Below are 21,779 nucleotides of genomic sequence, written 5' to 3'. Positions count from 1 at the left end.
AAGGAAACTTTTTAAATCCCATTATTTCTCTTTAACCAATGACTCTTTTCAACCAATGAATTTTCTGTAAGAAAACAGATCAGCATAATAAACATATGTTGCTTTTTAATGTTCACAAAAGCTCATAAACATCTCTAGCAGCTCTGAGGGACTTCAGTTTTATCAGGCAGAAGCTTCGTGGTCTCAGGACTTGGGCTGACATTTGAGTGGAAGGAATGTTAATGCCCTGTTGGGCCTGAGATAGTCCTGCCTGTTTACAGGGCAGCACAGGAGGAAGAAAATACAAACTGAAAATAACGTTCAAGAAATACATTTAGGATAGAATTTTTCCCTAAATGAAACTAATGCTGACAAAGTTGCGATATTTACTCACATCATCATCAGTTACATCACTTTATAGCCTGTCATTCCTCATGGATGGAGTTAGGACCATCCTGGTACAAGCGACTACTTAGCCGATCATGCAGGACGCAACTTATTTTATGTGTTTGGAAAAAAATTACCATCATCCTTCAATGCTGGCTTATTAATTCTTTTTAGCTACTTTTTCATTCAAAATTCCAGCAGGTGCAGCAGGTGCAGCAGGTGCAAGACATTTTAAGAGTTTTCTTCTATACAAATCATTTCACAACATTTACATAGGATTCAAATTTGAGCATTGACCAGGTCATTCCCTAAGGCTCAATTTAATCTTTTTAAGCCAAACACAGTAAATGGATGCACTATTTTAAAAAAAGTAACAAGGGAATGCTTGTTACTTTCAAAGATAAAGGCACAAAGGCAGAAGGTTTGCAGCAGTTAGTTGGAGACACACTGGACATAAATCTTTAGATAATTAGAGTTACTCAATTTCACTGTTTGCTCCATTTTCACAATATGAAAACAGCCATTTATAAATATTGATGCTATTTGTTAACTGAAGCTATCAGCATACACTGCAATCACATATTTGATTTAAAATCCGTTGTAGTTACGCACAGAGGCAACATTTTAAAAAGTTGTACCAGAGTCCAAATACATATATACCCAGCTGTACACCACCCAGGGAATAACAATATTAGTCGTGAGCTGCTGTTAAGTTACATGAACTTGAATGGTGTGGCTTAAATAAATAAATAAATAAATAAATAAATAAATAAATAATCCCACAAACTCACCAACACACAAACCCCTTCAAGGAGCTAACAAAGGCCTGGTTCATTTGGAGCCAGATTAAAACTACCAAGGGGGAAACATTATTCCTGGTAAGCAAGGGGGGAAAGATCCCCTCCATTAAAAACATGAGAGGTCCAGTATTTTGTGACGCAAGCTGCTGCTTTACAGATGTTATACCAGCCCACACATGCAGACGCTGTTCACAAAATGAACAAAATCAAAGGTTCACATTGAATTAGATATCCTTTAAGTCAAACAACACAGTGAAGAGCTACACTTAGGCCAGTATACTGCTACACTTCAGCTCATCTAACAGCAAAGGCTGCAAGGAAACATTGTGGGCTCACACGGAGTTCACACTCACACACAGATGCAGTTACATCTTATTGCAAACATTTTAACCTCAGTCCCCTGCTTTGTTAAAACAAAGCCCTGCTGAGGGAGGATTATATCAGTGCAAGGGTAGCAGAGCCCCACGACCCATGACCTCTAAGGGAGTATGAACTAACAGGAAGTGTCATGGTAAGAAGACACATGATAGGCAGCTTGTAAAAATACTGCTGTGCTGGGACAACACATTTACTTTCTGCACATGACGAGCAGCAGGATATCGTAAGCGCACCAGTAGCTCCTGCTGCCAACAAGAGCAAAGATAACAAGAGCACATGGGCATTTGAATCATTCAGCTTCACAGCTTTACAGATGTGGGCCTCGTTGCTAAGGGTAGCCGAGATAGCATTAGCATTAAGTAGGGTTGCTGCTAGCAGTCAACCAAACCGTCAATGAGGATTTTACTTTTCATTGGTCGGTTGTTCATTATCCCAAACTTAGAAAGCGAATATACACCTTATACATATATATAAGAAAGTTCAACACAGTGAAGCTTTCTTTAAGGTCCCACAAAATTCTTATATTGCCAAATGTATTCACTCATCCATCCAAATCACTGAATTCAGGTGTTTCAATCACTTCCAGACTGTTCTACAAACATCTGTGAAAGAATCGGTCGCTCTCAGGAGTTCAGTGTGGATGGATACCACCTGTACAGCAATTCCAGTCATGAAATTTCCTTGCTACTAAATATTCCAGTCAACTGTTAGTAGTATTCTAACAAAAAGGATGCAATAGAAACAACAGCAACTCAGCCACTAAGCAGTAGGCCATATATAATAACAGAGCAGAGTTTGGTGGAGGGGGGTTTAGGGTGATGGTTTTTTTAGGAGTTGGCCTCAGTCCTTTAGTTCCAGTGAAAGGAACTCTTAATGCTTCAGCATGGGAAGCCATTTTGGACAATTTCATGCTGCAAACTTTGTGGGAACAGTTTGGGAATGTCCCCTTCCTGTTCTAACATGACTGTGCACCAGTATGTCCATAAAGAAATGGATGAGCGAGTTTGGTGTGGAAGAACTTGACTGGCCTGACTCTACCTTTGTGATGAATTAGAGTAGAGACTGCGAGCCAGGCCTTCTCGACAACAACAGTGTCTGAACTAACAAATGCACTTCTGGATGAATGGTCAAAAATTCCCATAAATGTCCCTAAACCTTGTAGGAAGCTTTCCCAGAAATGTTGAAGCTGTTACCGCCGCAAAGGGTGGGCTGACATCATAGTAAACCCTATGGATTAAGAATGGGATGTAGCTCCAGTTTATGTGTGTGTGAAGACAGACAAGTGAATACTTTTGGCAATACAGTGCATGTTTGTCTGCATACAGACTTCAACTTGGACAGTGAACAGAGCAGGGTTTTCACCCATGGCAATCGTGCTCCTGTGCAGTCCTCCAAAATTCAACTGCAAATTGCTGGATGCGGATGATCACTCAAATGCTGATTAACAAGCTGGACCAGAATAGAAGAAAAAAAAAAAAATCTAAAATAATAATGCAGCATGAAAAAGACTGATAGTAGCTGCAATGGATACTTTTGTTTTCAATACTTGGTTTCACTTTAGCTCTTTGTATGTTCTGTGCTGATGATAAAGGGTAGCCAACAAACTGGCAGACATAATCTGTAATCTGCTATATTGACAACAAATACACTGCAGATACTGCCTTCAAACTGCCTGCAGACTGTGTTCACGCTAGGGCTGGGCCATATTATACCATTCACAGTAATACCGGTATAATGTTAGGCAACGATAGGAAAATGAAATATCGCGATAGAATGGGAGTAAAACGCGCATGCGCAGTGCCTTTGTTTTCATACGCACATGGCCGATTGTTGAGTGAAACAGATGAACCAGAATTGGTTTGTAAAAATGGTGCAACTTCCGTGATGTGGAACTGGTTTGGTGTTTGTCCGTCAGATACACAACAAAGCACATTTTTTTGCAGAACATGCAAGCGGCCGTTGTTATTGTCGTATTTGTCGGACTAAGATGCTCTTAAATCTGGGAGTAATCTGGGTCCTAAACTCCGTATGCTTCAGGTCAAACAACACTGCAGCATCACTTAGAGTTAAAAACTGTCTAAATTCTTTCATCTTTAATAAAACGATCAGCATTGCTGCTTTACCAGGTGTAACTATGAAGTTTAACTTCCAGGCATCCATGAAAACAAAAGTTATTACATTTAACGGAGTTAGAAGTTAGCAGGAAGCTAGCGGAAGTTAGCTCGCTAGTTTCGCTAGTTACCTAAGCATGATATAGCATGTTCAAACGTACAGCTCTGCTATCACTTCCAACATAAATGAAGACAGGAAACTAAACAGCAGTGACGTTTGTAGGGTTACTGAAGTTGGGCTAGCTGGTATATAATGATGTGCTACGTGATCGCTAGCGACACAGCTATGTTAGCATAACATAAACAGTGAAGCTGGAGGACGAACACTAACACTTTTCCACTTATAAAAGTTAACGTGAAGGTTCTTCATGGTTAGAGACAAATGCAATCGCATGGCAGGATGCTGTAAACGGACCAAACTTCAGTCAGGAGAACAACTGAGATAATCCATCCACAATACAAGGTTAGTCATTAATATACTGCAACAACATGGGAATAGAGCAGCTGCCAGAGAATTCAACATTAATGAATCAATGGTACAGAAGTGGAGGAAGCAAGAAGAATGAGTTTAATAAAGTTTGATTTATCTGACTGCTTTGTTTCGCTTAATGTGCCTTATAATCCTGTGCACCTTATGGTCCGAAAAATACGTACTGCACACTGCAGTTTAATGTTGCAAAGCACCTCTTTTTAACTTCAGTGGATATTATACATGGTTATGCTCAGGATATGTCAGCCCATTTCTACTGGAAATGCCTTTTGGTTAAACTTTCAGCAAGGAATTTGCATTTGCACTGTTACATTTTTATAAAGCTTTAATGTACATAAAAACCAGCTTCTTGTTTAAGTGAAAATAAATGGAAGGTTGTCTTTTTGCGCTAGTAATGTTGTGGAGTTGTATTTTGTCTCGCATCAATTATATCGTCGGTTATATCGTTATCGCAAATTTTCCAATATATATCGTGATAAATATTTTTGGCCATATCGCCCTGCTCTAGTTCACGCTACATCTGCTCAAACCTAAAACAAGCCTTAGCTGGCTCAACAAAACCTAAGACCACTGTTAGAAATACCGGGTAACTTTCTGCTTCAGGCTCTGAGTGTGCTCACACAAAAAGAGGCATTTCACAGGTAATATGACTCTTCTTGCACACAAAGTGAACCGTGGGAATGCGACTCAGTCCAGTCACAGACATTATGACAAAATGGTGATTAAAAATAAAAAAAGTGAACTATACAAGTAAAATGCAACAAGAAACTGATAAATCATTGAATTGAAATTATTAATCTGGTGATCTAACAGACAGAGTAATACAATAAACATTTTAATTCAAGATATTATCTTGATACAAGATATATACACAAGACATTTGCAGAGCTCTCAGTCATAGTAAGCATGTTAGAAGAATAGACAAAACTAAAACATGACAATACTAATATAAATTGTGAATTATAAATTATACCTCTTTTACAAGAGGGTGGCACACAAGGAGAATCTAATTATATTACAGATATTGCACATTTCTCACTGTGGGGTTATTATTGCACATGGTGAGAAACTTTAGCTTTTTGGAAGATCAAACAAAACTTTTTATTGATTGCACAGATACTCCTGATGGTGTCCCGTCTTCTACTTACTTCAATTCCAGCAGTGTAAAACCAAACAAATATAGAAACATTTGTACACTAAAATGACTAATGTACAATGTCATCATTTCTATGACAATGTGTAGACCGTTTGCGCTTTGTTCAGTGGTTTTAGTAAGGTACGGCTTAATAACTTGCACATATAAAATCTCTAACAGAAAATCTGTATCGCACTTAAAACATGCTGTCAGTAAAAATCAGTAAACACGTGGCGCTTCTAGACAATTTTAAACCGAAATTTAGACCAAGTCTCCATGGTAATATAGCCAGGTAGAAAGAGAGCAACTTTCAAGTCTGACTTTAAGCTTGACATAGCGTGCTAACATGCTAATCCTGCTTTATAGCACATTCCTCAGGTGTGGGATCATTGCAGGAGGGCAAGAAAGTCAAAAGTACTTTCTGCAGGCAAACATTCACTTATCATTCATCAGGTTTATCCACAGCTTTGCAACATACAAAGAGTCCAATGTCAGCCACTTAGCATGGTCATTCAATCTGACATTAACAGTATCCTTGCTGGATACAATCATTACCACAGTTCTATTTGTGCATCCACATGTAGAGTAGTAATGGGAAAAGATGACTGATAAAAATATTCCAATTAGGTACTCCCAAAACCTAAGGTCATATGTGAAAACAGCCTGGGAATACTAGGAAAATCTTTAGTTGACAGACATTAAGTACCCAAGTACTTAAATTAATACTACTCTTCTGAGACCAGAATTTCTTAAGAAATTCATAATGAATTAAATGCTTGTTGCAGACCCTACTTTGTTAGCCTTGAAGATTTAAAAAAGGTAGAAGTTCAGGTTTTCCAGTTTTGTACCTGAGTCCAGCAGCAGCTTGCCAGGGGCCTGAACTTTTAACATGCCTGTCCAACATTCAGCTTTGGCCTACCATAGCAACCTCGTTTTCCCAGGACTCCCCCCCCAGGGGGTATAATGGGACTTAAAGGGGGGGGGGGGGGGGGGGGGGAGTCCATTTAGGGGAGGGGAAAAAGGGTGTTTCTAGGGAAACTGAGCGTTCACTGTTCTCCAGCAGCCTCCATGGTTGCCACTTGGCAACAGTTGACTGTCGGCATTTCAAAATGCTGCTTTTCATGCTTGTCTGTGTGTCATGAAAAGACACACACACACACACACACACACACACACACACACACACACACAGAGTAAGAAAAGAAACCCAGATAGTGTCATCACAGCAGATGCTTCTCATATTGTTGCCTCTGGAGCCAAAAACCAAAGCTGACTGATGTCATGTGGATTATATTAAATTCTTCTCCCTTCAAATCACAATTCAGGATGAATGGCCACCTGACTGCAGCTAAGCAATGCAAGGGACAATACAGAAAAACTTAGGAGATTTCTAATTGCCATCCCCTTAATCTGCTACTAAATCACCACATTTCAACATGAAAACAGTCATGTATGCTCAAAAAGTTTTCAAAAGCAGTTTTCTCAATATGAAAGCCTGGACTCACAAGGTTATCTTCCAGATGGAGGACACTCCCTCTTCCACCACACCCACTCACCTGTCGTTTCTCTGAGTCTACAGCCAAAACACCAGCTGTTTTCCAGCTAACAAACAAGAGAACGGAAGAGACACCCGCCCCCCCTCTCGCTCTCCCCCCCTCTCCTCGAGGTATGCCTACGTGTCTCTAAGCTCCCACCCTTTCCTTACAATCTCCTGTCTGGTTGGCCGGTCTTTTCAGCCTCCTCTTCAACAAAAGAAACAAAAAGAAAGCATGGCCACGTTCTCTTTATGAAGAGAAAGAAAAGCGTGGGGAATGCAGAACACCATTTTTAAAGCTGCAGAGACCAAAAAGCAGAAATTATCTGCAAGCGAGACAAAAAAAGGAAAGTAAAAAAAGTTTTCTTGCATTTCTGTGGAGCATGCAGAGGAACGACCAGGTAACTTCAGCCACAAAAAGCCAGAAACAAAAAGCCTCAGTTTCATTTTGAGTTGAGTTCTGGATCAGTTTTCAGCCAAAGCATGCAAAGTGAATTTAACAAAAAAATAAAGAAATAAAAAATTACGAGTATGCATGTGGCATGTTCATATACTCCTGCAGCTGCAGGATACCTGGAATTTAACACCATCCATCCATCCATCCATTCGCTACCGCTTATCCTTTTCAGGGTCGCGGGGAATTTAACACCATGCTGCCAAATCTTTTTCACTGCAGGAACATAACGTGCAACAATTATCTCAGGTTCTGTTTCCAGTGAAAGCCAAATTGTTTTTAAACACACTGCATGTTAATGTCCATTGTGGCATAATTATTTACCCTCACATACTGATTACAGATACCTAATGATACATGCCTGAAGACCAATTAAATGTTGTGCTGCTGCTCTATATTTCAATCCTGTCATTTTCACAGTAAAGTTCTTATTCTGTCACCATATTCTTTGGTTTTGTGATTTCATAACCACAATTGTACTTTGTGTAACAGTATTAAGTTTATAGTTTGTTTGTTTTTTAAATTTCTACAATTTTATTAGTCAGTTCTGCCAGCAAAGCTCACTGTGGTATAGTGATGTGTTACCGTCTGGCATGGTGGCAGCCAAAACCTTAACAGTGAGACTTCCACTGAATCCAAAGTGGCTGATGTCATGTTACAGAACAACAGTGACTGGGTAATGAATATAAATAAATCTTGAACACATTGGATATCATGCATCTCCATCTCCAGTTGTGTAAAGACAGCACAAAAGAAATGTGAGCATCTTTCATTCTGGCATGTTTACTTTGCCTCAGGTCCATTTTGGCTCACATACCAATATGACTTTAAACAACACCCAGCACTACACACAGTTTCCAGACAAGGAAACTGTGTGTAGTTTTTGCAGTTTCCTAAAAAGCCTCTTATCTTGTGTCTACATTGATGTGGGTTTATAATTAGGGTCTATTACAACCAGACTTTGATTGCAGGATTAAAGCCCAGGTTAGGTTAGGCCTTAAAAAAAAAAAAAAAAAAAAAAAAAATTCTTCCATACTTTGGACCTCACGAAGGTACAAGAACAAAGGCCAAGTGTGAGATTGCGTGGTTCAGGTAAAGGCAGAGGTCATATCTTCTCTTTGTGAGTACACTGACAAAGCTCTTCTCATCCATGTCAACCTATCGCACAGCAGGGCCTCGTTCTTTCAGGGCCTTCTACAAACGGCTGCTTCAGCGCAGAATGACAGGATGCTGAAACAAATGAGAGCTGCAGAAAGTGTTGAGTGCTGAGTTAGGAGCAATGAATGGAGAGGAAGAGATGGATGAAACTGCAGAGTTACGGCATGAATTAAAGTATGGCATCACTTTCCCCACAATTCAGACAGACAGTGCTGTGTTTATGGGTTAGCTCCATTATTACAACGTTGTTTTATCAGATTAGTAAAGAAAACTGCTGTGAGAATATGGTGTGAATAGAGCCTGAGGCAGACAGAGACAAACCAGGTTTTGTTTGTACCATAGTGCCTGTAGCCGTCACCATCGGGTCACACGTTTAGCAGCAAAATCATAAATGGTGCCACACAGTGTACAAACATGAACAGGAAGTAAATGCAGACCAATCTTTACTTCTGTATTTGTCACAAAGAAGCAGCTTTCATTCAGAATTAGTAATAAAAGAATATTCTGCATTGCAATTGGGAACTAAATGTGTAATGCAGCTGCAAAATTCCTGTAAAAGCTGATCCAGATCTGACAGTGAATATGCACATTTTAAATCTGCTGCCATCTCACGTAAACAGTAAACTTCACTTGATTCATTTCAATATTCTTTAACCAATTGAGTTTTATTTGCATAGCACCAAATCACAACAACAGCCAACACTAAACTACTATATCAAACCAACATGAGACCTTTTCATTTTTAGCTCAATGTTCGACATGAATCCCCTCGTACGTCTGTGATGTCAGGCAGCACAAGAGTTCGGTTGTAGTTTTCAGTTACCTCACTGCAACTCAGGAGGTAGACTGTGTTTGGGCAAACCACCGTGTCACGTGTACTCCTGCTTTGAGACTGACCTTGTGCAAACACACTAGCCTCATTCAAGAGGGAGCAACTGTAAGCACATACACGCACACGCCAAAGAGCAAGGGGTGGAAGCACACAGCCCATTGTAATAAGTTAATAATCCACGTAACTACAGAGCACTTCACTTGCTGCTTCAAAGGGCTTTTGACTATCAAATCCATTTTACATTCCATAGCACTGCCTGTATCTGGGTCTCCATTTACATATCTGAATAATGAACAAACTCGTCTGTCTAATTAAATCCAGAGGCGCTCCTCAGTCACCAAAAAAGGCTTTTCAGAGCCAGATAATGTGTACAGTAGAGCACAAACTGTCCAGTTTGGGGCTTCGAATTAATGTCCGCCATAACCATCGTTAAAATGCTGGTAGGTTAAACTAGGTTACAAAAATCGAGAAGTGCATGCCTAGCCCAAGCGTCAGAAATATTGTGCCACGTGCCGCAGAATGCGATGTCAAAAATCACGGCGCAACAGAGTAAGCTTGAAACATCATTGGGGTGAGGGGAGGTAGACACCGTGGAAGAGCGACACAGAGTAATAATAAACAATGATCAAATGTGTAGTGTTGCATAAATACATAGGAGGCTTTATGGGCAGCCCCCAGCAGACTGGGCCTATTACAGCGTAACTAAAGGTCACAGACTCATCAGCCTGTAAGCTTTATCAAAAAGGAACGTTTTAAGCCTAATCTTAAGCACAGAGACTGTCTCCCAAATCCAAACAGCTGGTTTCACAGGAGGACCAGCTCTCAGGTTCTGGAAGCTGAACGCTCTGCCTCCCACTCTACCTTTAAACATCCAAGGAGTCAAAAGTAAGCCAGCGGTTCGAGAGTAAATAGCTCTATTGGTGATGACATGGCCCCATGAGGTCTTTGAGATGAGATGGGGTCTGATTTTTCAAGACCTTGTATGTGAGGAGAGGTATTTTAAACTAGATTCTGGATTTAACAGGGAGTCAATGAAGAGAAACTAATATGGGAGAAATCTGCTCTCTTTCTAGTCCCTGTTGGTACTCTTGCTGCACCATTTTTGATCAACTGGAGGCTTTTTAGGAAGTTGTTAGAATACCTGATAATAATGAATTAGTATCCCGGCATTTTTGACCAGTTACCCAGCAGACAGTGTTGGTGTCTGCTGGGTAACGTTGTGTGACAGCCGGAGGAGGCAAAGACGGCATTCTTGGTATCAATACTGTTGCAAATGAGTATCTAATGTAATAGTAATTTTTATTATCAACTTCTGATTCAACCTTATATAAATAACCCTAGCTGTAACACTACGGGATCTCTTCAATTGATTTGCATCAGTCTGTGGTGAAACGTATGGCACCGCGCAGTAGGGGCTCATGTATCAGATTCCATGTCTGTCTTTTATCCCTCCTCTCAGGGTTTGCAACACCAGCATATAGTCCTTAATCTTGGTGCATCTGTTGGCCCACAAAGCTCCATTAAACAGCCAGACCACTCCGATAAGGTTATTGACTTAATGCTCAGTGACATAATTAAATTGAGTATTTAATCTGGCCAATGGAGTGGAGGAGCCCCTGACCCCCGCCAAACAAGAAGAGTGTTCATATCTTGCTGCCATTACAAATAATTTCTACTCTGATCGCTATTGAGGTGACCAGACTGGCTGAGAGTTGTCCTTTCCTGTCATCTGCAATAAAAACTAGAGCTGTGCCATATCATGCCTACATGCCTGAGAGCCCTGTGTCAGCCTCTAATCACAATTCAGTACCTAAAAGAGAGCCTCCAACAAAGCACTGTAGTCTGCAAACTATGTGAGAAAACTGTTCCCGCTGAAGGTGGAAGCCATAAATATGTTTCACCACTTCAGGAAAAAATACGCCATCAAATACAACCAGGTTACAAAGGAGAAGATACTAGCAGGTGGTGATGTGTGACCAAAATGACTGACTCAAATGAGCATCACTGGAATAATCGCTAGTTCCACTCCACACGACAGGAAGAGCAAACGGTAGATGGAAATTACTGATACATAAGTGGAAAACCAAAACTTTAAGCAGATTATTAAAAGCTTCACCTACAATCCCAGTCAGAAATATTTTACAAGGTTACTTTAGCCACTGTTAAAGTGTTAAGCAGTTATTTTTCACTTAAAATGTCCAGGGGAAAAACTGGCTAGACTACTTTTGTGCTTACAGTTGACTTCAGTGGGAAATCTACGTTGTCCCTTCGACCGTAGCTGGAAACCCCTCTTAACCCTCCACTCAACCTGACGTGCACTACCCAAGAAAATTAACTATAGGTTGGGTCAATGCAACCTGCAACGATGTCTGTGAGCGTGGTGGTTTTTCCTTTATTTATTATTTTTTCCAAACGGTGCAGACAATTTACATTACAATGCATCCACTATGCTGACCAGGCGTCAGACTTCAAGCGGATGTCAAAAAAGTGTAACAGGAAGGACGACTCGGCCAACAGGTTTCCAGCAGAGTATAATCTAGGCTTAACCTTCAAGCTGTGACAAGGCTGGCAATACAGAGGTGACAAAGGAGGCCGAGTATAAACTTCCTCCTCTTTTTCTACATTTTTCACAACCAAGACTTCACAGAGAAAACGATCTGAAAATGTCTCCCTTTATCCCATCTTTAAACTAAAATTACACCTTCCCCCTGCCTTCCTTTAACCTGTAAACATTTGCTGATTTCAGGCATACCCCAACAATAACCACTTGGTACCTTTTAGAGAAAACGTCACACTTTCCGTACAGTATTCACAGATGCTTCATCAACGCCTAAACTGATGAGCTGCTGCTGTGAACAGCCATCCACAGTTCATCAAACCTTCATCCGGCCTTGAATTCTCCCCACCTGTTCATTACAAGAATGACAGCAGACACTAACCGATACAAAGCTGTTCCTTTATCTCGTAAGGCAGTGTTTGCCTTCACTTCAGCTCATGACACCACCTGACAATGGTTTGCTGTGAGGATATTGGTTTTGACACCACATGCTCCTCCATTTGCCAAAACGAGAGCATTCAACACCCAGCCCCCATCACCTTTTGACCTCTGGCACCTTGCTTGTGAGAGAGTTTGTGAGGTGAGTGTGGTTTATTAGAGAGGCACTTAACAACCTCGGTTGCTACAAATCCTGGCTGTTGAATGCTGACATCTTTCAAGGCGCTTACCAATTATTACTTAAGTCAGTCCTGTTATGCATGAGACCTGTTCAGTTATACCGAGAAATCAAGTCAAAAAGCTGTAGGTACAGAAAGGTAAGAGCACACTTGCTACTATACTGTTAGAATGAAACATCTGAAGAAAATGGCAACCAAGCACTGATATTTTCATGTAAAGTTTTCTCCTGTGCATATTCTAAACTAAAATTACTGCAACAATAAATAGCTGTTCATTTATCTTGCACCTTTTTAAAACTCCAATTTTCTTCCATTTTTGGCCGCTGGAGGTCGAGCATTTATACCCCATAAGGACCCCATAATGAGGACATTTACAAGCTCATTTCACAAGACCAGAAAGCTCCGTTTCCTGCTGACTGACTGTATCCATGTACAAGCAAGAAAACATGTCAGCTACTGGTTTTGCTGGTCAACAGCATTTCACTCAGGGACAATGAAAATACGTGCCCCACTTAAGTCAGCCAGACCCTACTTTAGCTGTTGTAATACCAACACATGATGAAAGAACTATACAAAGACTGCAAGAAGTGACGAGTTTTATCAGATGGGAAAAAAGAGAAAAACAAAACTTTGACTCAGTCAGCTGGACTACACCAGAGTCTGAACTAAAGTCCATGTTTGGTTGTTGTTTTGCTGTACCGCCCTGCATCGCTGCAGCCTCTGGCTTTCACAATTTAGCTGCTTGAAAACCTGAAGAAAGACTGCCAGTCACTTTTTATTTCAAGATGCTAACAGCAACAAGCAGCTCATGATGGTTCTCCCAGCCTTGGCAACACTCTGAAATACATGAGCAATTATTGCCATTATAATTAGGAGGATCGTAATAAACCTTCAGCTCTGTGATGAGGCAATAAAAGACACTACACAAGACAGGCCGAGCATGATCCATGGTCACACACTCACAGTCCCTCTTTTGGAGAGCCCCCGTGACACCTGTACCAGAGTGTATATTAATATCATAATGACATTTTACACAAGCAGCTACAAACTAACACAGACCCAGATCTGACCTTTGCCTTTAAAGAATATCATTAATAGATGAGGACAAGATCTCTCTCTTCTGGTTTTCCGATTAAAAGCCTCTCCAGGCAACACTTTCGCGTTGAGAACAAACTGTTGTCTTATGATGGGATTAAATATTTTTATGCTAGTTTGGGCTCAAAACTGACTCTGACATTTTATTTTGAAAAACTAAATTTGTTTCGTCAATGAAAAAGAAATTGTTTTTTTTTGTTTTTGTTTTGTTTTTTAAATCAACGGACCGAACACTCAACAGATAAAAAAAAATAAAAGGGGGGTGACTTTTAAAAAAAATTATATTTGCACTCAAGTAATAAAATAAAATAAAAAAAAAGACGCATAATGTCCCATAAAAAGCAAGGAGTGGAGCAGCGGTTCCTGGAGGACGTGTACGGAGTGAGTTCACTTCAACGCTAGCTAACCCAACTCTCATCAACCTGCTCCAACTGCTCCACCACTAATAGCGAAAAGTCTGTAAATAACCAATAAGGAGCACGTGTGTGTGGATTTGTGTGAAATCCACATAAATATTGGTAAATAAAGGTTTTCACCCATTTCCCCGACATTACTGATCACAAGGCAGAAGTTTGAACACTTAGAGGAAAACAAGTGGGAAAAAAATCCCAGTTTGATTTCAATGGGACAGATTTTCAGAGACTCACAGCACAGCCCTCACCCACACTCACCGTGCTCTGTGTACAACTCTTCGGTCACTCAGCTCTGGTTTACTCCTCCTTACAGCGAAGTTTTAGTAAAGTATCCAATTTTTCCGCAGCCGGTGCTTGTGCAGACAAATTAGCGGGCAAGAAAGCGAATCCTCCTCGATATTCCTGCCGCTCAGTCCATGCTTGGAAATTTCCTGTCAGGCGTCCAACTTTCACAACTTTACACACCTAATTTACTGATGAAAAACAGCGTGGTTACTCCATGTAGCAAAAAAAAAGTTTCTCCTGGTTCTCTGCTTGGTTTCATTCAGCAGCTCTCTGCCTCCACATGCGCCCTGTAAGCAACAGTGAGAATACTTCGCTCAGCGCCCAGCTCTCCACAGGCGTAAAAAGGGGGCTGGCGAAGGGAGGACACATGACGCTCCCTTCAAGTGCTCCTCGTATTTTACATAACCACGTGCGAACGTAAGGTAATCTGTGTTAAATAGCAGTGACCAGCTTTAGCTGCACAGTGAGAATGTGAAATTCACAGAGAAACCCCGGGATCCCCCCACTGACATGACCGCTGCAGACAAAATAGAAAAAGTCTGTTGCTTTATTACGCATTCAGATTGTGTATCATGTTTTTAAAAAGTAACTATGTAATAAAGTAACTAATTACTTTTGAAAATAAGTCATCAGTAAAGTCGTTACTTTCTTGGAGAAGTAATGAGTAATTAGTAACTAATTACTATTTTCAAGTAACTTGACCAACACCAATATGTGCTTCTTAAAAGATTTTGAGTGGTTTTGTCTTTTGTTGTTCACCAGACCACAACCTGCGAATTTAAATAGATAACTTTCACTCCATTTTCATATTTGTAGTACAAAAACCAGTGACTGTTAGGATGGAAAGTTTATTGAACGCAATAACAATAGTGTAAAGCCTGTACTTCCACCAGTTCCTGAATGCAGCATCAGTTGCTAGAGAGCCGGCTGATGCATGGCAGACCCCTTCTGGCCAACAGGAAACATGCATGGACTACATCTGCCAGTGTGACCATAGACTTTATTACATCAAATAGTCCTGCTTTAAGAAAAACTGACGTCCATTTTTCCAGCCCCAGGAATCTATCTGAGATCAAATATATTCAGAGAGACTCAAAGGGCCAAATATGTGATAAAAACACAATCATCAGAATAACTCTTTCAATATTGCAAATGTATGTTGCTGAGAATTCATAAAGTCAACATACAGAAATATTAATAGATAATCTTTTGCTGACTGGTTTGAAAAAACAAACAAGCAGCAGTTGTTTACTATAGTGAACCATGAAACAAACATTCACAACACATTAAGTCAGCGTGACTGGAACTGTTTGTTGTGTGGGATGACTGTGGTGTTATTCAGGGTGCAGTTCTTATCCACTGTTCAGTTTAGAGATGCCATGTCACACTGCGGATCAACAGAGACCACACAGAGATCACAAAACCCGCTCCACACACTTTTTATCCTCAAGGAGAGTCTCTCTCTGAATCTTTGTCTTCTCCTGTGAAAAGAAGCCTTTTATCTTACCCTTTTTAATTCTCCTGTAATGAGGGTTGAAGCTAGATAAACTTCAAAGATCACACTCAGCCCCACCCACCACGGCACTTGTTAAATCCCCCCGAGCTCTAATACAAGACAGTAGAGTCTGTTCTGCTCTCACTATGTACACTCATATTATAATAATCATGTATATTTATCAGGGACATTTGCATCCAGAGCATGGAGCTCTTTTTGTGTCACAAAAGAGTTGTACGCGATGCACACACTACAGCACAGATGAAATTAGTGCAAAAAAAAATAAGATCATATTTTTTAGACATTGCTATTTCAGATAACTGAATTATTTCTTTTTGATTATGCAAAGATCCTCAAAACCTCACTGAAACATCAAAGAAAGTATATTTACATATAGTCTACACAAGAATATCTCTCGAGAAGATAGAAGCCACATTTTATTAATATAGGGTTGGGTTCCTGTTTTCTTTTCATGCCACTTCATAGTCTTAGCTTCTTAGCTTTATATCATGCACATTAAAAATATTAAACATTATTGTAATCTATCACCCTTCTCTGGCTGCTTGCATGTACAACACAACCAATGACTGATCAAGCACCTCTCCTTCAGGTGAGTGGCCCAGAGACATCCAGTGCCCTTGGGTCCAAGCCGTTCTCAGGTTTGTTCCCCCATTTTAAAAAGCCTTGTTATCCTTGTAAGGAAGAGTACTCCCTTACTTGTATTATAACTTGTACAGCACTTTAGGAGCACTTTATGTAACATCACACTTTAACCCTCTGGGTTTGTTCAAAATCACGACCCTTTCAGCTTGTTTGTGGCCAAAAGTGTCCACCAACAGATTAGGTTTTATTACTTTTATGGGGGTTTTTTTGCCATTTTTTCTGCATAAAGCTTTTAACTAACTTCAGTTTTTTTCATAAATATAAAATAGTTATTACTTTTCACATTTTTAACCCTTTAAACACCAGTTTGTTTGTCCACTGCACTAGCTGGAAGACAACATCACATCTCGCAATTTTCTATAATTGCATTGCTACTGGAATTTCTTGTATTATTAATAGTAGAGTCTGGGGCATGTAATTGATTCACATCAACATTGATTATAATGCATTGTTATTTTTGTGCAGGGAGAGCAAAAACATAAAAACTCCCTCTCAGCTTGTTCGTGGCCAAAAATGGCCACCCCCTGTTTACGTTTACAAAATGCTATAAAATTAATATATATTAAGAATAATTTCCACTTTTTTGGACTTGATTTTTTAGATTAGCACCGGTCCTAGTCATGAAAACCAAAACATAATTCAAATTCAGATATTATACCCTTTGAAAAGCGTAGTAATAATATTATGTATTATTACTACGCTTTTGGGGGAAAATAGTAATAAAGTTCAGATTTTTTAGCATATGAATGATGCAGGTCATCATTGCAGGTCAGTAACAGTAACAGTAATAATGATTTATTTTTACTTTATTATTATTTTTTTCTTTGGGGAGGGGATAAATGACCAAAAAGAAAATCACAAAAGGTGTGTTATTGGCCAGAAAAGCAATTTAATGACCAAATAACCACTGAAATGACCAATAAAATGATCAAAATTTATATTCCACTATGTGTGTTCTTCTGTGTGCATCCTCATTAGCAGCAAGATGTACTAACCACAGTAGAGTGGTTTTTATAGGCACACTTTCTACACCTGGTACAAGGGGCTGCTGTTACAATCCTGGAGGTGCGCCTTTTGCACCTTCTTCTCATTTCGTTGGTGGGGTGTGGGTCACACTCTGGTTCAGACTAATGTATCTTGAGATCAATGGCAGAAGTGGCTGAGAATCAGGGACAAGTGTGTCTTGCAGTTGTTGAGGTCACCAGCATGTGTCCCAGCTCTCCCAGCATCACTCTTCATTTGTAGGTTGTAGAGGACTCCCCCACTTCAGTGAAGTTGTTTCCGGTGGGACAAAGGCATCGTATCCCAAGACATCCAGGAGATTGGAGAAAAGAGCCATCAGCCATCAGTTAGTTTTCCTTCTACAACTCGAGGTGCCAACACCCTCTAAGTTATCCAAGCAATATTTGTGCCTATTGTAGTCCAGGATTGCTTCTTGCTTTCACGCATCCTTTATTCCCCATCACTGACTGCTGGTTCCTTGTGTGTTGCTGTCAAAAGAAGCACATTCCTCCGTTGCTTTGGCATGTGGGATATCGCTGTGGTAGTTTTGGTGAAGCCAAAGACAGACAACAAAATCTTCCTCTGTTGCAACTGGAGGAGCTGGGGAGGAAGCTCTGGGTTGTTTCCCCTGTGCCAGTTTTCATCTGAGGAATTCCTCTGCCAAGGTGACCAAAGGAAAGACGTTGTCCTCGGAGCTCCTCCGTCAGTTGGAATCTGAACCCCTTTCCCTTCTTTACTTCCTGAGAACTTCCAGTGTTGTCATCCAACATGCTATGTATTGCTTTATTCTGGTTTAGGCTCACATCTCCACTTCATCTATAATCCTCCAATCCTCACACCTTGGCCTCCCGTGCAGCTTTGTAAGGGTGCACAGCAGCTAAAAGATCTCCTTTGTTATAAAAAAAAGTCAAAAGTAGATCTCAGGCTGCTAATGCATGAAACTGCATACAGGCTGAGCCCTGGTTTGATACCAGTGGGCACTGGATTGTAGAGCAGTCTCTCTTCAGTGGTTTTCCTTTCATGAGGGATCCACTCAGTCACTCTCCTCGGTCTCAGAAAATGCTCCTACACTCAAAAAAGTGAAATTTGGTGGTTATTGCATTTACAAGACTCTAACATGTAATTTGAACACAATGAATTTATGTTTCTAAGGTGAACGTAATAAAATCATATAAGATCTACAAGAAATTTACCAACTTAGCGCCTCTTAAATTTATTCTTGTTGATATGACATGATAAAATCTAACAAGAGTGGTTAGCTGCCTTAAAGACTCGCGATATCACAAGATCACGTGAGATTCTAAACAACAAGAGGCAGGAAAGCACATGGTTTGCTTCACGGTCATCTTGGAAAGGTAAGAGTGAATCTATCTTTATCCATCTTGATGAAAATACTTTTTGCACAAAGGTATCATTAGTTTGTCGATTCTTTTCAGTTCTATTTATTCACATTTGTTTTTTTTTTGTTTTTTTAAAAAATATCTGTTTGTTTATGCCATTCTAGCTAGCTAACATGTTAGTGCAAGAATATAGCACAATGTCATGCTAGCACGATAGCCTAATATGAAAGACTTAGCTACTCCAAATATAGATATTGTTTATAACTTAACCTCTGCACATAAGCTAGTTTGGCTCTACCACAGAGACTGTTGTGATAAATTTACATTTTACTGGTGGGTTGTTGAAATTTGTAAGTTTGTAAGTTGCAACTGATGGACAGTGGTTTATTTAACAATTTATGTGTTTTTAGTACACTGAGGAGGAAAGACAAAACATGAACAGATATGTTTTCCTGTTTTTTAATTTTTTTGAAATTAAATATTTTTCTACTTAATAAACTTGGAGACTTGCAGTTCCCTCCTGTAAAGATAATAAATGTTTAATCTTATCAGGTGGTGAAAGGTCTGGAGAGCTGGCAGGCCAGTTCATCAAATTCATGGTGAGCTAATATTTTTCTTAAAAATTATCACATTCCCATGTTAAAAATGTAATATATTCATTTGTAAGTGACATATAGTTTTGAGACCAAGAAAACATTGTATTCTGATTTTATGTACACATCATCTAAACTTTCTTGAATTGGGGGTATGGCATGATTAAATTAATACACAAATTACAAAACAATATTAAAATGACAGACTTGTCTAAAATGCATAAATACTATTTTGAAAAGATTAAGACTGTAAAACAATAGCCTCTGTATTTCTCACAAATTCCTGGTAATTCAACTAAAAGTTCTTTAATCCCACTGCTAGGTCGTTGAGATGGATTTCCGTATATATTTGTTTTTTTCCCCCTCTGTGTATAAAGACTGATGCTGTTGAAATCAGAAGAGAATACATCGCCAAAGGTCTTTGCGTGTACCTGAATGAAGATCCTGAGAAGCTGGTGAAGAATTACCTGGTATGTTAACTTGCCTGTATCCTTAACTAAGGAGATGATCAAAGATAAGCTTGAACTACATACAAAAAGTTTCAGGGGATGGGGTTTTCCTATAAATTACCGGTGGCTGTAAAAAATACCTTTTAAAATAGGAAAAGTAAGAGCTTTAAGTTTCTCACTGGATACTACACACACCATTCTTGAGTGTTTTATACTAACCTTATTATAATATCATTATAATAACCTCATTCATACACACATTCATACAAGATTTTTATGTAACATTTACACTTCAATGGATGTATCAGGAGCAACTTGGGGTTCAGTATGTTACCCATTGATAGTTTTAGTATCAGATTAGAGAAGCCAGGGATTAAACCAGTAGACAACTTGCTCTACCTCCTGTGCCACAGTCACCCCTATCACAAGATTTTGAAAGACAGGACATTGTTGAGGTATTGAATGAACTTCTCATGAGTCAGGAAAAATATCGGGCAGTCATTTTTGATTACATTTACATTATTATAAGGCTTGAATGAATAAAGCTTTTAGGTATTTTACATTAATGTAAAACAGATATTTACTTTTAAAACTGTTTGCAATGGACATTAGTGAGAAATCATTATCTTTTTTTTGTTTGTTTTATTGTCACAGGAAGTTGATAAAAAGCATCGCCACTGCCATAGCAGAGACAGTCTTTGGAATCTGTGTCTTTCGATCAGAGGGTGCGGAGCCTGGCGATGACCCTCAGGATGTTGTGATTGTTCTAGAGGGGGTGGAAGTGATGGGTGAGTTGGGCAATGTAGTTTTTGCAGTGACAATGTTGCTTGGTCTGGTCTATTCACTGAACCTGAGCTACCCTCTGGAACTCAGGTACACCTTTGAGGTCCTGCAGAAGATTCTTATGGAATTAGATGCACACGAACTATCCAACAGCACACAAAGTACAGGTTCTCAAAACACTATTTTCTCGTTGAGAAATGTTCCCATTACAACAGCTACACCATGTATCTGGACCATGAACCTAAAATAATTGCAGATATTTTCTTTTTTGAAAGTGCATCTGTTGACCTTCAAAGTAGTTGTATTGGTCATCACCTGCTTCAGCCATTCATTGTTGTTAAAAAATTGTTTTAACAGGTTAACTTTCCACTTTGTCCACTACTTTTTTTCTGTTATGTAACTTGTACTTGCATTTCATGTATTCTTTATACATTATGTGAAATTTGCTATAAATTCAATAAATTGGAGAAAACAAAAAGATGTGTATGACAAATTTTTATTTACCTTTTAGATGTAATAGTGAAATGTATGTTAACCAGGCTCTAGACTTTGTTAAATGCTCCAAAAAATTACTCTTTAAATTAACTTAAAATAATCATGGAAAGAATTTCCACGTGATTAAATTGCTTTCTATTAGCATTAAAGACTTGTGTTGGAATAACTTAATTTGTATGAGTTGGTTCAACTCAATTAACTTAAGCTGGGACCAAATTTAGTAAATTAGTTGGAGAAAACCTACTGAATTGAGTTGGAACAAAACTCTTTAAGTTGGATCAACACTATTAAAATATATTGGATCAAAATGCAGTAAATACGTTGATTCATCAATCTTTAATTAACCCTAGAACACTATCGCTATAAATAGTAACACGATCACTAATGCCGGGTGATTTTTACCCGATATAATATAACCAATGAAAAGTAATCAAATATATCAAAATATGACAACACATGACAAATTAGAGTGGTCTTCTTTTACTTTCAACTGTGCCATGTCTAACAAAATGAAAAATAAAACTCCTAAAACAAAATAATGACTCTGGAAAGCTGGTCTTTGGTCCACCTATTCCTGGGACATTTGAGACTTCCCTGGTGATGGCACAGGCTCCTCGACACGCAAACAGCTGCAGGAGAGAGAAATCATGTAAATGTATTTTCTCGGGTGTAATTCACCCAGCGATAGTGTTCTAGGGTTAAGTTGGTCCAACTTGAGTGCATTAAGTTGGAGT

General features: G+C 39.3%; 2 protein-coding genes and 1 long non-coding RNA gene across 3 annotated transcripts in view; 2 read left to right on the top strand and 1 right to left on the bottom strand.

Annotated features, from left to right (window-relative positions):
• plxnb1b (plexin b1b) overlaps nucleotides 1-14,547 on the bottom strand; it is a 94,609-nt gene extending 80,062 nt beyond the window's left edge. The window contains exon 1 of the mRNA XM_080890989.1: nucleotides 14,199-14,547. The gene's annotated coding sequence lies outside the window, so the exon portion shown is untranslated. The remainder of the gene's footprint in view (nucleotides 1-14,198) is intronic.
• LOC308401934 (uncharacterized protein) overlaps nucleotides 1-21,779 on the top strand; it is a 565,304-nt gene that overhangs the window by 442,342 nt on the left and 101,183 nt on the right. The window lies entirely within an intron of this gene.
• LOC308403118 lies at nucleotides 18,483-20,850 on the top strand. The gene is made up of 4 exons (XR_013972861.1): nucleotides 18,483-18,740; nucleotides 19,278-19,324; nucleotides 19,696-19,788; nucleotides 20,422-20,850. It is a non-coding gene; the product is annotated as an uncharacterized lncRNA (long non-coding RNA).

Source organism: Rhamphochromis sp. 'chilingali', assembly GCF_963969265.1.
Source record: "Rhamphochromis sp. 'chilingali' genome assembly, chromosome: 9".
NCBI lineage: Eukaryota > Metazoa > Chordata > Actinopteri > Cichliformes > Cichlidae > Rhamphochromis > Rhamphochromis sp. 'chilingali'.
The sequence above is the reverse complement of the archived record's forward strand: the minus strand, read 5'-3'. Positions and strand labels throughout refer to the sequence as shown.